Source organism: Panicum virgatum, chromosome 3N (assembly GCF_016808335.1).
Source record: "Panicum virgatum strain AP13 chromosome 3N, P.virgatum_v5, whole genome shotgun sequence".
NCBI lineage: Eukaryota > Viridiplantae > Streptophyta > Magnoliopsida > Poales > Poaceae > Panicum > Panicum virgatum.
In genome coordinates this window covers 56,845,735-56,864,032 of record NC_053147.1, presented here as the reverse complement: position 1 = coordinate 56,864,032, position 18,298 = coordinate 56,845,735, and positions in this window count along the sequence as shown.

The following is an 18,298-nucleotide window of genomic DNA, read 5'->3' as shown; positions in this document are numbered from 1 at the left end:
GCTCGATAGCCGATTGGATCTGCCGACGCAGCTCCTTGCAGTCATTCGTGGCATGGGTGAACGAGTGGTGCCACTTGCAGTACAGCCTCCCCTGCAGCTCTTGTGCCGTTGGCAGCTTGTGATTCTCTGGGAGCTTCAACTGCTTCTCCTTGAGCAGTAGATCGAATATCTGCTCTGCCTTGGCCACATCAAAGTCAAAGCCCTTCACATGCCCCTTCTATTTGACCCATTTGCACGGGACGGGGTTTTCCCCCCGGGTCCACTCTGCTACAGCCACATCCTGTTCCTCACCAGAATCATCGGAATCTTGGGTGGCAACGGGATCAAATCGTAGTCACTTGGATACGGCTTGGAATAGCCGATCGCCTTTCTCTTGGGCAGGATGCCAAACTGGTCCCTTAGTATTGCACTGACCTGCTCCACACTAAGAACTCCTTGGGACGAGGGCTCAGCACTCGGCCCGGTAGCGTACTTTGCCAGCCATGTCTGTTTCTCTGCGTCTGCCCCTGAGGTCCCTGTACTCACCAGCTGCCCCGTGCATGTTGCACTGATGTTGTCAGGTATGTACACGCACGTGTAGCCATGCGGGATCTCCTTAGGTGGCTCATTCAGGAACTGGCGTTCTCCAGGGTCACCGCCGATCTTGTAGACGATGTAGATCGGTGAGCTTTGCTGTCCTACTGGTGCGAGTGAATATGGCAATGGCGGCCTAGACTGGAGCGGGGCTTCCCCCCTGTGACTCCCCAAGATTGGTCCTGTCGGGGAGTACTGGTTCTTGATCACCTCCTGGACAACGCGATGTGCCACGCGCTCAAGCTCGTTCACCAGGCTTTCTGAGTGCCGATGAAGCGTATGAGCCACCATATAGTTCATCTCCTGGCGTAGGGCTCTGGTGCGCTCCTCTGATGGCACAGAAAGATCAACGTTGTCGAGAGCGCCCTCTGGTGAGAACCCCTTCCACCTGATGCCATGGTTGCGGGTCCTCTCGAAGGTGCCAATGAGATCGGCTTCGAACTGAGCTTTGACATCATCATATTTTTGCTTGTGTTCTGGAGTCAGCTCTTCATATGTGACAGGTTTGGTGACCGGCGGAACAGGGGCCTGGTCTTGAGGTCTAGTCATCTCTGCGGTGGGCGTTGTTGCTGATGAATGTCCCACCGGGCGTGCCAGAATGTGTTGTCGGTCAAAACCCACCGGCGAGTAGCGACAGGCAACACGAAGTGCCGGGAGGTCACCGGGGCGCTGGCAGGCACTGCTTCCTCAGACAACGGCCCACAATCCGGCACACGCCGAAGATTCCGGAGAATGTAAAGCGTGCCACTTGATCTATACCCGATCAGGAAGGTGCGAACGTGCTTGCAACACTTTTCCTGCATACACAAACACGTGGAAACGTAAGTCCGAGCCGTGGTCGGCTCCCCGGGACAACTCTTGCATCGGCTTTAAGGAGCCGATCGTGTCCTGGTGTCAGATTGGATCTGCGTCTATCCGGATATTGATGAATAAAGCAAATAATTATGAAACCTTGCTTCAATTAAATCTAATTGATCTGATACACGACGATAAAAGCTTCACCGCTAGATCAGAACGTCCTACACATAACTAGGCCTAGCAAACATAACAGATAACTAAACCATAACCAAAAACAGAGGCCTAAGAACTAGCAAGAGCCGATTCCCGGAACAATCCCTATCAAGGCTAAGATAAAGCATCTATTATGTCACCGGAACATCCAATCCGTTTGCAGGGCCTAACCTAACAGATATTGAGCTAATCCTTATAAAATAAGAACAAACCGTAACAGATTGGATCTACTAGATAGAAAAGAAGCAAGGTGTTGTCTCCGTGCAACTAATTCTATGCAACAAGAATTAGTATAAGATTAAAACGTGACTGCACAGAAACAACATGATATTCGTAGATGGTAAGCAACAAATGCATAATGAATCTACTAAAAGCCATGCTACGAATATCAAGATAACTAGTACTACTCGCCATCAAAAACGCTTCAGTACGAGTAATACCAAGGTAAAAGCAAGAACAATGCTGCCCTAATCGCAAGAAGCGATCAGGGCAGCATGGTGCTTACTTGGATGAAACCCTAGAATTAGGGGTGGCGGTGCGCCGAGAGTTGTTGTTGCAAAACGTGATGGCATTCTCCTTTACGAATACCATAGGATACATATTTATAGTCCGAAGACTTGGGAAACAATCTAAACTAATTATGTCCACATCGGACTCTATCTCTAACTCAATCTGAACTAAATATAATGATACACGGCCCATAGGGCCCAAACGCTCTCGCAGGAGCCGATTCGTAAGCCTTCTTCAATCTCTTCATTAAGCCCAACCCACTTGTGGCCCATTAATTAACCCTGTTAATTTATGGCGATAACACCGTCTCGGTTAATCGGTTTTATTAGGCGATTTTTCATAACCAACTCAGTTAATGAAAAATGACCATCTCGATTAATGATCGGCATTAACTGAGATGGTTCAAATCACGCCCACCTCTGAGGGACCATTTTAAAGCTTGCAGTTAATATTTTTTTATAGTTGTAGCGTTGCAAAGGATCCTACTATTACTGTACCGGGACCGGAGGTGGTCGAGCGTGTCACACCCGGTTTATAAAGGCAAACCGAATGCATCTCATATGTGCGCCAGGATCAGTTTACACACATATGATTAACCATAAAGTGAATATCACAACGAGTGCAAGCGTAAAGAGAGTATTAAAGACTTTATTACAATACCGAATGTCTTAAGCGAATAAGTAAATGTCTATAGAGTAGCAGCAGAATCTTCTTCAGCACAGGCAGATGACTGGGAGATATATGCCTAGAAATCCTCGAAGTCTTCTGGAAACTCCGGACAGTTGTTATTATGGTCTGAGCAGCAAGTATGCAAGGGTGAGTACACTTATGATTGGTACTCAACAAGTGGTAGGGAAACAACTATAATATATGCAGGGCTAATTGAAGGAATAACTGACACGGTTTAACTGCACTCAGCAATTTTAGTTGATCACATTTTATTAGCAAGCATTATCTAGATATAAGTATATACCATTAAACCCACAAGATAAGCATATATAAAGATAAACAACAATTAACCATAAATTAGAGCATCGATTTAGATCAACTTCAAGTTCAATTATCATGTGAGGGTCCAAGCCGCTCTTGACCATGAGTACGGCTAACCGATTAGTTTTACACTCTGTAGAGGTTGTACACTTTACCCACAACTCGTGTTTCCCATGTCGCCCGGGTTTGCAAAGCCCTTAAACACTTCCTTTTGTGAGTGGCTAGGGATTCACTACGAGGCTTTTCCAAAGAATCACTATATGTATGCATTGGTCCCTTTTTCTGCGGTGCCTCAGAAGACGAAGCTTCCTTCACCCGCTCCTCAAAGCACGATAACCCGAAAAAAATCCACCAATCAAACACCCCAGCACGACATATAGATCATCTAGTTACTTAGCCAAGACCAGAGCCATATAGTATTGTGGTTGCACTGTTTTCCTGGGTGGTTCTCCATGTTCCAATTAAATCATATACTCTTGATTAACAACATTAAGCATCATGAACATGGGATAAAAACAAGTATAACATTTGTATCATCATTAACCAACCATAACCCAAAGTATAGCAACTAGCATAGCTACCCAACATGAAATTAAACCCAAGTTGATCAAGGAATAAGGTAAATAATACTAGGCATGTCCTTAACTCGGTTCCCATCATATTATAGACACATGCATGTACATAAAAGTAAATGTGATAGATTTGGTGATTTCATGGGTCAAAAAAATGATCATGGATCCACTTGCCTTCCTCAAACTGCAGCTGATCCGGTCCTCCGAAGCCTTGATCTTGCTGCTGCTCCACGAACTGCGATCGTCTATCGCACCAAACGCGCACATACAAACAAACATGTACAAACAATAAGAAACAATACACCAGACAACATAAATAGTACAAAAATTGGTTACTAAACTATACTACTTGTTGCAACGATCGCGTGAGCGTAAAGATCATCGAAAACGGATCTAAAACGAAAAAGTTATGGCTAAAACAAGTTTTAAGGGCTAGATCGTAAATAAACCTTATACGCAGGGGCTAAAACATAAAAATAGGGGCTGTTTTGTAAATACTTTTCAACAGCAGTGGACGGCAGGTTAAATTTGATAAAACAGAGGGGTTTATTTGCAAAAAGACCACGGTTGACCGTTTTCTGACTAGGTTGACTTGGATCCGATCTAATCTGGGCCGTTTGATTTAGATCCGACGGTCACCGGGGGTTGGGGCTGAGCGGCGAGGCTGCTGCAGCGGCTCGTTGCCGGACTTGGCCGAAACGGCCGTTCGGGGCTCGATTTCGAACGCAGCTGGCACTGAGAGCATGCGCACGGCAAGGCGAACTCTTCTAGGGTTTCAGGTGGGGCCTAGGCAGGCGGAGCAAGGCGCACGGCGGCGACGCGGTGGAGCAAAGCTCCGGCAAGCTACTCCCGACGAAACAGAGCGAGAGAGAGAGAGAGAGAGGGAAAAAGAGATCCGCTGCTTCACTACCTCGACGCGAAGCTCTTGGATGGTTCGAAGATGGCGGAGGCGTGACGATACGGCGGCACAGTGGCAGAGTTCGAGCTCGGATGGAGCTCGACAATGGCGGCGGCTGCGTCTAGGGTTTTGCGAGGGCAAAGCGACGGCTGTGGGTTTGGCGAGGTCAAGGGGAGTCTCGGGTTCCTTTTATAGGGGTGGAGTGCGGGCCTTGGCGTGCGGGCCACGAAGCCGCGGGGGGCGCGGGTGGCGCTCGGACTCGGGGGGGAGTCCTGGCCCGTCCCGAGCTCGGGGATGACGGGCGGGTCCCCCGCGTCAGAGAGGGAAGGGGAGTGGAAAGCTGGAGCGGGCTGGGCCGCGAGATGGGCCGGCGCGGAGGGGTTTCTGCCGAGCTGAAAGAAAAAGAAAAACGGGGGAGGGGGAAAAAGTTGGGCCTACTGGGCTGAAAGCGGGATAGGAAAAAGAAAAGGGGTTTTTTTCCATTTTTTAACATGATTCAAACACTTTCTATTTAAATTCGAATCAAAGATTCAAATTCAAACTGAACAACAAACAAAATAAGATGCAAAGGCAGCATGAAAATGCAACACAACCTATTTTCCTTATATTTATTTTATGACTAAGTATTCTATTTAATTCCCGATAAATGCTCTAGAATCAAGAAAAATTAAATAAAACCTTATCGAACCTATAACAAATCTAATTGAATTTATTTATGCTTCCAATTTGAAAATACGGGTGTTACAAACCTACCCCCCTTAAAAGGAATCTCGTCCTCGAGATTCGGCTGGGCTAGCAAAGAGCTGAGGGAATTCTGCCTGTAACTCATATTCTCTTTCCCAAGAAGCCTCATCCTCTGCATGATGACTCCACTGAACTTTACACATCCATATCCTCTTACTCCGAGTAATTCTCTCTAGTATATCCAAAATTTTGACTGGTTACTCGGTATAAGTCAGATCATCCTGCACATTCAGTTCCTCTAGTGGTAACTCCTCCTCTGGCACCCTCAAACACTTTTTCAACTGCGATATATGGAACACATTGTGTACATCGGACAATCGGGCCAGTAGCTCTAGCTCATAAGCTACTTCACCCTTCCGGGCCAAGATCTTGAATGGTCCGATGTAACGAGGTGACAACTTCCCCTTAACCTTGAATCTGCGCAAACATCTGAAAGGTGACACTTTGAGACACAAAATCTCCTTCTTCAAAGATCAACTCTCTATGTCGAGTGTCTGCATAGCTCTTCTGCCTCGACTGTGCCACTTTCAGATTCTCCCGGACAACTTCCACTTGTCGTTCGGCCTCTTTTATGATCTCAGGGCCGAACAACTGGCTTTCTCCTGTCTCACTCCAATATAATGGAGTCCTGCACTTCCTTCCATATAATGCCTCAAACGATGCCATCTTCAAACTGGACTGGTAACTGTTGTTGTATGAAAACTCTGCATACGGCAAGCTCTTATCCCAACTGCATCCGTGCTTTAGAGCGCAGGCTCGGAGCATATCCTCTAACACCTGATTGGTCCTTTCTGTCTGCCCATCTGTCTGCGGGTGATAAGCTGAGCTGAAGTTCAGCTTCGTATCCATCGACTCATGCAACTTCTGCCAAAATCGAGACGTGAACTGAGTACCTCTATCGGACACAATCTTCTTAGGTACCCCAAGTAGGTAGACAATCCTGGGTATGTATAGCTCTACCAGTTTGGCTCCCGAGTAAGTAGTCTTCACTGGAATGAAGTGAGCTACCTTTGTCAATCTATCCATAATAACCCATATAGAATCATAGCCATCCTTTGTACGTGGTAACCCCACAATGAAATCCATACCAATTTCTTCCCATTTCCATTCTGGTATTTTCAACGGTTGCAACAAACCGGCTGGTCTCTGATGTTCTGCCTTGACTCTTTGACACACATCACATATGGCCACATGAGCCGCAACATCACGCTTCATGCCATACCACCAATACCTTTCTTTCAAATCCTGGTACATCTTGATGCTGCCTGGGTGAATCGAATAGGCTGAATCATGGGCTTCCGTTAGAATCTTCTCTCGCAAATGATCCACCTCTGGCACACATATACTCTTTCTGAACCACACGGTTCTATGTTCATCCTCAATAAAATCAGGTACCTTGCCTCTTTTTATCAGCTCCTTGATCTCCTTGATCTTATCATCCTCAAGCTGACCCTTCCGTATTTCTTGCTCAAGAGTCCGCTCGACTTCTATAGTGATTCCCTTAGTGTGACCAACAAAACCAAGGTTGAGTTTCTCAAACTCCCAACACAATTCCTGAGGCATCTGGCTGACCCTAGTGGCATTCGCATAACTCTTGCGACTCAAAGCATCAACAACCACGTTAGCTTTTCTGGGGTGATAGTGTATCTCCAGATCATAATCCTTTATGAGCTCTAACCATCTTCTCTGTCTCAGGTTGAGGTCATTCTGAGTGAAGATGTATTTTAGACTCTGGTGATCAATATATATCTGACATCTATGTCCCAACAGATAATGCCTCCATATCTTCAAAGCATGTACCACGGCTGCTAATTCCAAGTCGTGAGTGGGGTAATTTTGCTCATGCTTCCTCAACTGACGAGACGCATAAGCAATCACATGTCCCTCTTGCATCAGCACACAACCTAGTCCTTGCCGGGATTCATCACAATATATGTCAAAGCTCTTGTGGATATCCGGCATAGCCAACACTGGTGCTGTGGTCAATCGTCTCCTCAATTCCTCAAAGCTGGCTTGGCACTCATCTGACCATACAAACTCTTTTCCTTTCTCCAGTAGTGAAGTAAGGGGTTTCACTATCTTGGAGAAGCCTTCTATAAATCTTCTGTAGTAGCCTGCGAGTCCTAAGAAACTCCGGATTTCTGACACTGTCTGAGGTGGTTCCCACTTCAACACATCTCTGACCTTGCTGGGATCAACTGCAATTCCTCCATCTGTGATGACATGACCAAGAAATGAAACCTCGTTCAACCAGAATTCACATTTGCTGAACTTGGCATACAACTGATTCTCCCTGAGTTTCTGCAAAACAAGCCACAAATGTTCCTCATGTTCTTCCTCATTCTTGGAGTACACCAATATATCATCATTGAACACCACTACGAACTTGTCGAGATACTCCATAAACACCTTATTCATCAAGTACATAAAGTAAGCTGGTGCATTGGTCAACCCGAATGACATAACCGTATATTCATACAACCCATATCTGGTAGTGAAAGCGGTCTTCGGAATATCCGACGGTCGTATCCTTAACTGGTGATACCCTGACCTCAGATTGATCTTGGAGAATACCTTGGTTCCTCTCAGCTGATCAAACAAATCTTCTATACGAGGCAACGGATACTTGTTCTTGATAGTAACTTCATTTAATGACCTGTAGTCCACACACATCCTCTGTGTGCCATTCTTCTTGTCCACAAAGATCACTGGGGCTCCCCATGGTGACGAACTAGCACGAATAAATTTCTTATCTAACAATTCCTTTAATTGTTTCTTAAGTTCTTCTAGTTCACCAGCGGACATCCTATATGGTCTCTTAGCAATAGGTGCAGTACCAGGTAAAAGATCTATGATGAACTCAATGTCACGTTCAGGTGGCATACCTGGCAAGTCATCGGGGAACACATCTGAGTACTCGCATGCTATCCTGATGTCCTCTATCAGAGCAGCCTTCATCTGATTCACCGTACAATCTGCTGGTGTTGGAGAGGTTGCAACAAACTCAAACCTCTCACCTGCTGGGCTGGTAAGGAGCACTGATCTCTTGGCACATTGGATGACAGCATCGTGCTTGGTTAACCAGTCCATCCCAAGGATAACATCAATTCCATCCGAATCCAGAACTATAGGTCTTGCATCAAACTCTCTACCCATAATCTGAATTTTAATTCCGTGGCACTGGTACACAACTCTCATGTTTCCCCTGGTGAGTTTACTAGCATAGCTCTAGGCATGGTGCAAAGCGGTATGGAGTTCTTGGCTATGTATTGAGTAGATATAAAAGTATGCGATGCTCCAGAATCGAATAAAACTGATGTAGGGGCCGAGTTGACTAAGAACATACCGAACACAGCGTCCTGAGCCTCCTGAGCGGTGTCTGCAGCCACGTGGTTGACCCTGCTGTGGACGTAGTTCTACTGTCCTCTGTTGCTCTGCGGGGTCTGATTGTTGTTCCTGGGCTGCTGCGGCGGAGTCTGCCTCTGTCCGCTGGCGTTGTTCTGAGCAGGAGTGTTCTGAGGAGGATTGGTGTAACGGTTCGCATAGTGACCATGTCCACCACACTTGAAACACACAGTGGGCCCAGTAGGGGCTGTGTTGTTGTTCCTCACTGGAGTACCGGCAGGAGTGTTCTGATGGTTCTGCTGGGGGTTGAAACGTTGCGCCGACTGCTGATTCTGTTGATTCTGCTGAACTTGGCGCGGGCACTGATACTGATTCTGCCCAAAGTTGGCATTCTGTCCTCCTCGGCAAATCTGGTTTCCTTGTGGGGGTACAAAGCGCGGGCGCGAGTTGCTAGACTGGCCTTGTGACTCGAACTTCCGCTTCTGCTCGCCCATCTCCTTGCGAGCATTCTCCACGGAGATGGCATTGTCCACCAGTTTCTGGAAGCTATCAAACATGTGCACCAACAACTGATATTTGATGGGTGCAACCAACCCTAGCCTAAAGTAGTCCTGCTTCTGCCCATCTGTGGCCACGTCTGCGGGGGCATAGCGGGACAGCTGGATGAACTTGTCCCGATACTCACTTACGGACATTCCCCCTTGCTTCAGAGCTAGGAATTCCTGTCTCTTTAGCTTCATCAAACCCTCAGGTATGTGGTGCTCCCTGAATTGAGTCCTGAACTCATCCCAGGTGATGGTGTCTTGATCAGCATGGGCGGCGGTATAAGCATCCCACAGTCTGCTGCAGTTCCTTCCAATCTACCTGAGGCATACAGTACTTTCTCCCTGTCTGTACACTGAACTATGTTCAGCATCTTCTCAATGGTCTTGAGCAAGTCATCGGCGTGAAGAGGATCTGGTGAGTGGGAGAAAGTAGGAGGTCTGTGACTCATGAAGTCACGGTGGCGATCCCTCTGTGGCGGCTGTGGTACTGGAGCTTGGTTCGCTTGAGCTTGTAGATTGGCCATGGAGTTGGCCATTTGAGTCAACAGCTGTGTCTGCGCAGCAAGGAACTGCTCCATCCCTGCTGGTGGTGGTGGCGGTGGCCCGTTGTTCTTGTTGTTGCCTCCACTCATGTTGTTGGGTTGCTGGTTGTTGCCTCTTCTCTAACGCTGCACTGGTGGCTGATCAACTCCTGATCCGGACCTGGTGTTCACCATCTGACCGGTTAGACAAGTAAGGCTCATGAAATACTCATGGTAAAATATAGGTGCATGGATGAGATAGAGACAATATAAAATAAAATAGATAACCCCAAGCTTTACTAACTAGCTAACTTTATTAAAAACTTGATGCAATAATGGTCATCACTCCATAATTACACCGCAATCATTACAAAAAGCCAACTCACAAGTGTTCACAAAACCAAGCATTGAAACACACTGATTAACTAAAACATTTAAACAAACGTTCACGAGCTAGCAATTACAAAAAGGCTCTTTACAAGACTCAACCTAAACTCTTAAGCCTATCATCTAATAGAAATGGTTCTGGTAGCCACGGTCGCCAAAACAAAGCCTCTTGCGCGGGGGTGACAAAGCGGGAAGCGGAGGCTCCTCCTCTGGAACAGGTGGAGGCGCCTCTCCTGCAAGCTAGGCCTCTAGCTGGTGAATCCTGGGGTGAGCTTCTCTCAGACGGTCTTGGGTGTCGTCTAGCTGGTTGATGACGCTCCTTAGGTCCGTGTCGACTCCGGCGAGAGCCCGCACTATGACATTGACATGGGTCCCCTCGTCCCCTCCAAGTGTCAACTCCGTATCCTCCGTCCCACGAGCACGGCGAGGAAGGTGTTGATAGTCTGTGCTCTCCAAGTCTCGGCGGTTAGTGAGGTTGAGGGACCAGAGAGCCCTCCTGGCGGCATGGCTGACTGCGGCATAGTAGGTCGCCATGGGTGTCAAGTCGTGTGCGGAGATGGTCATCATGCCTCGGGGCCCAGTATCCACCCTTATGTGGACCCGAGTGATGTAGTAGTCGCCGAGCGTAGGGTCTTCATAGTGCCATGTCTCATACATGGGAGCCACGGGGTTGTGAAGCTCGTTCAGCACGTCCGAAAGCAGCAGGGGAAAGTGACCCTCCTCGTGGAATGAGGTGTAGACGCAGTACAGTGCCCTTTCTTCTGGCGTGCCATCATCCTGATCATCTTCATCATCATCCTCGTCGTCCGGGTCCTCTGGGCCTTCCGGGTCTCCTCCAGCGGGTGAAGGCGCTGAAGCTGCTGGAGCAGGAGGTGCAGGTGGTGGTGCTGGGGCTTCATCCTCCGACATCTCCAGGGGCTCCTCCTCTGCATCAGAGTCTTCCCACATGCGTCATCCATAGTAGCCCTCATACTGGATGTCACCGTTGTCCTCCTCTTGTCCTCCTCAAGCGACGGTGGCCACTGGAACCTGAGCTTCGTAATAGGCCAGTGGTGGGCCTAGATCGTGTGCTAGCATCGGCGACGGTAGAGATGGCTGTATGTTTCCGTCCGCATCGACTTCCCGGATGTTGCCTTCTTGGTCTTCGTCGAAGAAGTAATCCCTCCCGGGCACTTCCTCAACCTCTTCCTCCGGCTGAGCTGGCACTGGAGCAGGCGCTGGGGCGGGTACTGGCTCAGCGGGTGCAAGAATAGTACGACGGGCGAAGGCACGACCTCCAGTGCTCTTGCGTGCAGTCCGCTTGGTTCTGGCCATCTAAAGAACAGGATAGAAAGGTTTTAGAACATACTTGAAAGAAATGACAAGTATGCGATCAAGGATGAGATAAAAGCTATCAATAAGGATTAAGCAAATAAGCATGAAAGAGCATGGCTACTAAGCAAGATAGACCTTAATTTTCGACCATTTCTATCTAGACTAACGTCCTACAGTCAACACAGCTCTGATACCACTTCTGTCACACCCGGTTTATAAAGGCAAACCGAATGCAGCTCATATGTGCGCCAGGATCAGTTTACACACATATGATTAACCATAAAGTGAATATCACAACGAGTGCAAGCGTAAAGAGAGTATTAAAGACTATTACAAAACCGAATGTCTTAAGCGAATAAGTAAACGTCTATAGAGTAGCAGTGGAATCTTCTTCAGCAAAGGCAGATGATGGGAGACATACGCTTAGAAATCCTCGAAGCCTTCTGGAAAATCCGGACAGTTGTTATTATGGTCTGAGCAACAAGTATGTAAGGGTGAGTACACTTATGGTTGGTACTCAACAAGTGGTAGGGAAACAACTATAATATATGCAAGGCTAATTTAAGGAATAGCTGACACAGTTTAACTGCACTCAGCAATTTTAGTTGATCATATTTTATTAGCAAGCATTATCTAGATATAAGTATATATCATTAAACCCACAAGATAAGCATATATAAAGATAAACAATAATTAACCATAAATTAAAGCATCGATGTAGATCAACTTCAAGTTCAATTATCATGTGAGGGTCCAAGCCGCTCTTGACCGTGAGCACGGCTAACCGGTTAGTTTTACACTCTGCAGAGGTTGTACACTTTACCAACAACTCGTGTTTTCCATATCGCCCGGGTTTGCAAAGCCCTTAAACACTTCCTTTGGTGAGTGGCTAGGGATTCACTATGAGGCTTTTCCAAAGAATCACTATATGTATGCACTGGTCCCTTTTTCTGCGGTGCCTCAGAAGACGAAGCTTCCTTCACCCGCTCCTCAAAGCACGATAACCCGAAAAAAAATCCACCAATCAAACGCCCCAGCACGACATATAGATCATCTAGTTACTTAGCCAAGACCAGAGCCATATAGTATTGTGGTTGCACTGTTTTCCTGGGTGGTTCTCCATGTTCCAATTAAATCATATACTCTTGATTAACAACATTAAGCATCATGAACATGGGATAAAAACAGGTATAACATTTGTATCATCATTAACCAACCATAACCCAAAGTATAGCAACTAGCATAGCTACCCAACATGAAATTAAACCCAAGTTGATCAAGGAATAAGGTAAACAATACTAGGCATGTCCTTAACTCGGTTCCCATCATATTATAGACACATGCATGTACATAAAAGTAAATGTGATAGATTTGGTGATTTCATGGGTCAAAAACATGATCAAGGATCCACTTGCCTTCCTCAAACTGCAGCTGATCCGGTCCTCCGAAGCCTTGATCTTGCTGCTGCTCCTCGAACTGCGGATCATCTATCGCACCAAATGCGCACATACTAACAAACAAGTACAAACAATAAGAAATAGTACACCAGACAACATAAATACTAAACTATACTACTTGTTGCAACGATCGCATGAGCGTAAAGATCATCGAAAATAGATCTAAAACGAGAAAGTTATGGCTAAAACAAGTTTTAAGGGCTAGATCATAAATAAACCTTATACGCAGGGGCTAAAACATAAAAACAGGAGCTGTTTTGTAAATACTTTTCAACAGTAGTGGACGGCGGGTTAAATTTGATAAAACAGTGGGGTTTATTTGCAAAAAGACCACGGTTGACCGTTTTCTTTCTAGGTTGACTTGGATCCGATCTAATATGGGCCGTTTGATTTAGATCCGACGGTCACCGCGGGTTGGGGCTGAGTGGCGGCGCTGGCGGCGGCGCATAGCGCCGGCGGCGAGGCTGCTACGGCGGCGCGTCCCTGGACTTGGCCGAAACGGCCGTTCGGGGATCGATTTCGAGCGCGGCTGGCACTGGGAGCATGCGTGCGGCAAGGCGAACTCAATCTAGGGTTTCGGGTGGGGCCTAGGCAGGCGGAGTAAGGCGCACGGCGGCGACGCGGTGGAGCAAAGCTCTGGCAAGCTACTCCCGACGAAACAGAGCGAGAGAGAGAGGGAAAAAGAGATCCGCTGCTTCACTACTTTGACGCGAAGCTCCTGGATGGTTCGAAGACGGCGGAGGCGTGACGAAACGGCGGCGCGGCGGCGGAGTTCGAGCTCGGACGAAGCTCGACAATGGCGGCGACTGCGTCTAGGGTTTTGCGAGGGCAAAGCGACGGCTGCGTGTTTGGCGAGGTCAAGGGGGGTCTCGGGTTCCTTTTATAGGGGCGGAGCGCGGGCCTTGGCGTGCGGGCCACGAAGCCGGGGGGGGGGGGGCGGGTGGCGCTCGGACTCGGGGGGGAGTCCCGACCCGTCCCGAGGTCGGGGATGACGGGCGGGTCCCCCCGCGTCAGAGAGGGAAGGGGAGTGGAAAGCTGGAGCGGGCTGGGCCGCGACATGGGCCGGTGCGGAGGGGTTTCTGCCGAGCTGAAAGAAAAAGAAAAACGGGGGAGAGGGAAAAAGTTGGGCCTACTGGGCTGAAAGCGGGATAGGAAAAAGAAAAGGGTTTTTTTTCCATTTTCTAACACGATTCAAACACTTTCAATTTAAATTCGAATTTAAAGATTCAAATTCAAACTGAACAACAAACAAAATAAGATGCAAAGGCAGCATGAAAATGCAACACAACCTATTTTCCTTATATTTATTTTATGACTAAGTATTCTATTTAATTCACGATAAATGCTCTAGAATCAAGAAAAATTAAATAAAAGCTTATCGAACCTATAACAAATCTAATTGAATTTATTTAGACTCCTAATTTGAAAATACGTGTGTTACAGAGCGTTCGCTGCTGCTTGCTAGCAACGCACACGCACCCCGATAAGAAATTGGTTACTCTACAGTTCACACATACTATGCTCCACTTGGATCCATTTTAGAGTTCTTGATTCTCATTAATTGTAATTATCTGTACGTAAGATGTTAGTATATGCGTCGTGTACTTGTCATTATTGGTTCATTCAGCGCTCACCATTATGTGCGGTGCAGTGAATGGGCAGATGAATGATAATCTAAGAGTGGGGCTCTGCGTTTATACAATTTTAAACTAAAACTATAAAGATTAATTTGGATTATAAAAAAATTATTAGGATCATAATCTGTTACTACGCTACTCCGATTCTAAGCATAAATCCTATAGGGCGACATTTCTGTGTCTTCAGTATTTGTTGTATATGCATGCGCTACTATATGGCGTGAAAAAAAAGAATTATTGGTGCCAATCATTTGTACTGCGTATCGCAACCCATTGGAGGGTGTCATTTTCGACCGATAAGGCCCACATTTTGTCGTAGCCATATGGCACCGATGCTGCAATCAACACAGACGTGACATGCTGCAACCAAGTGCTTTGCGAAGAAATTTTAACATCTGCATGCCGTGGGCTTCTCTGAATGGAGCAGAACTACTGTTGCAAGTAACGAGCCCCCTGAAAATACATTTTTAGGTGATGGTGTCACCCATCCTCGGAAATGACCACTATTTTTAGGGACAGGTGACGCCATTACCCGCACCCGGAAATGGCCACTATTTCTAGGAGTGAGCGATGCCATCAACCTCCCTAAAAATGTATTTTTATGGGTGGACGATGGTACTACCCGCCCCCTAAAAATGCATTTCTAGGAGTGGGCGATGCCATGATCCGCCCCTACAAATATTCTCACACAAAAATATTTATAATGTTTTTATATGATCTCGACTGAAGTCAAATTTTATACTAAAATTGTAGAGTTTGACGGGATCTAAAATTTTGTAGTTTAAAACCTTTTCATTTAAGATCATTTAATAGTTAGAAATTAAGTCATGGGTATTTTTAGCTGGGGAACTAGAGGGGTATCACACCCACTGTAAAAAGATGTTTTCACCTGCCTCTAAAAATTATTTTTTTGGTAGCGAATCTAGTTCCCTGATGCCTGGATGCGCATGGAGGCTGGGAACTACTTTCATGACTATTCGTCTTGTATGGCTCCAATGTTAGAAGAACATCCATTGTCACATCATGCAAGTTTGGCCCTAGGTGGTTTCAAAGGAGGTTTTCATTTATAAAAGTTAAAATATTTAAAGCTAAACTGAAAATTCATAACTAGTTTATTTTAACTTAAAAATATAAAACTAGCACAAATTTTTTTTCTAAAACTGTAAATTATCTATTGGCACTATACTTCTTAGTTATTATCCAGTTTTTATATTTCTAGTATTTATTTTTCCATAGTTATGTTTATTGTTTTTTTAATAAATAAGATTCAAATAGATCAATAATAAATAGGCTATATTTTTGTACCTATTTCATATCTTTCTGATTTAAAATGAATTTATTTTAAATTTTTGATTTAAGTAGAATTTAATTTTTTTAAAATACAAAACCACCCTGAAGGCCAAGCTCAGTTGTGGACTCTTTGGGCCAGACCACTCTAGATCTTTAGATCTTCATAAAATTTGATGGTGTATATTCTTCTCTTTTTTTAATTAATACATTAGTTTGTAGACTCTCTCGGCGAACGTGATAGCTTGTTCAACACTCCTTTATTGCTTTATTAATTTAAAGACAACCCCTACCCCTATGAGCATCTTCGAAGACTGAGCCGGCAAATCCTCGAGATTGACAAAGTCACCATAGACGCATCGCTGTCGAGGGAACGTCACCTACCATTGAAAGTACAGTCGAACCTATAACCTAAGGTGCTAACGAGACTCCTGTAACGACTAGGCTACCTTTTTTCCTTCCTTTATTAATTTAAGGATAGATAATAATAGATCTCAAAAACAAGTAGTACATATGTATGCATCCAACATATTAACCACTTTGTTTTTCAAAGAGAGCTAGAAATTGCCAGCTACGCTCATGCAGTTTTTTTTAATGGACGAATCTACCGAGACGGATACAATTGCAGACGGTACGGTGGGGTTCCTTTCTCGCGGAGGTTAGGAGCCGGAGTCTGAGCACGGACGGATCTTACAGGAATATCTTGGGCTAATTGTCTGCGCCGCCGCCGCCGGCCGATCTTATTCTCGCCGGCGACGTACATACGCAACTCTGGACGCGTGCATCGACAGCCGGCCGGTATGCTCGCCAGTAACATAAAAATATAAACACCATCGATTGATGCATCTATGACCTATCCCCGGGAAAGATTTATCTGCTGCTGCTGCCAGCGTGCCACGTTGTTACCTGCAGCTAGCTTCTTGCTGCCTCCAGGCTGCAGCCTGCCCCGTCAGAGCAGGTACAATAATAGACTTATACTCAAGCTAGTAAGTAATTTTGATGACGTGGAGGGGAGAAAGGAGGAGAGAGAAGAGAGCTTGGCTCCAAGTTAAGCACCAAGCTAGGCACGGATGCATAGACAATAGTGGGTCCCAGTAAAGATCTTTGTGAGGAGAAGAGGAAAGAGAATGAAATTATATAATAATAATAAAATATTTGGAGCCAAATAAGAGCCTAATTATTGTATAGCTTGGCTCTTGTTTCTTAGCAATAAGCCAAGCACTTGGCAATATTATTAGCCATGCCCTCATGCGATGCGTACGTCTCGGAGGCAGTGACGATCTGGCAGCCATGCGTTGAAGTATGCGCGATGCTGGACGCTCGGCTACTGCTTGGCCATGCATCGCCAACTCGGCACTCCATTTTTTTTTTGTGTTCTCTATATTTGGGGCGACCGGATCCGGCGACTGTAGATGGCCAAACAGGTGGGCGGTCCGGCCCTGCACGAGCCCGTTTTGGCACGGCCCGTTTAGGCACAAATTAATAAACGGGCCGTGTCGTGCCTGTACATGGGCTGAACTGCCGGTCCAAGCACGACCCAAAAGTGCTTTAATCATGCTGGGCTGGTCCGTTTGGCCAACAGCCCGGCAGTCCCGATCGGGCCGCCTATTTCGGACCGTGCCTGGACGTGTTCTGCGGGCCGGCATTGAGGCCCAGGCACGGCCTGTCTATCGGGACCGGGGCCGGGCCGTGCTCGGGACGGGCTAAATTGGGCCGGGCCTCGAGCCCCCATGGGCATCGGGCCAAATGGCTAACTATATCGGCGACCCAAGTCCCACAACCATCTTTAGCAGCTTTTTTTTCTATTTCTTTGAATCGCGCGTCTTACTAACAAGCATCTTCGAATTCGAAGATTGAGAAGGAAAATGCTTAAGATTGACGAAGTCACCAATGACGTCTCGCTGTTAACAGAAACGTTGTCTATCATTGAAAGTACAACACCGTTAAATCTTAAAATATTTGCTTCCAAGAGAAATCAAACCTAGAAACTGAGATGCTATCGAGAATCTTGTAACCACTAAACTACGTATCCTTGTCTTACTACAAGGATTTTGAAATGCTGTTGGGATGGAGGTTTTCGTAAAGAAAGTGCTGGATCGTCCATCAGTATTTAGCGCTAGTAGCATGCCCGTTATTACACGTTACATTATTATTATTATAAGAGCATAGAGAATATATGAATTAGATTTGGAGCGAGTATAGTGGTATCGTCTGCAACTGTCGGTTGATCTCCAGGTGAAAATCTTATTCTAGCTTGCCTGATGAGGCGGTCGTTTTCTTCTTGAAGCATCATCTTGGAGGTCTTTCAATTAGACGACTTAGTTACTTCAGTAGCATCAGGCGATTCAGACATCAAGATTCTAAGAAGACAAAATATATGAGGGATTCGGAACTGTGTAAGGACTTTGCAAGGATGATACAGGAGCGAAGAAGGATTTTGAAGCTTAGTCTTCTGGTTTTATTTCTTTGTTTTGGAGTTTTCTTTCTTATGTTTGGGATCCTCATTT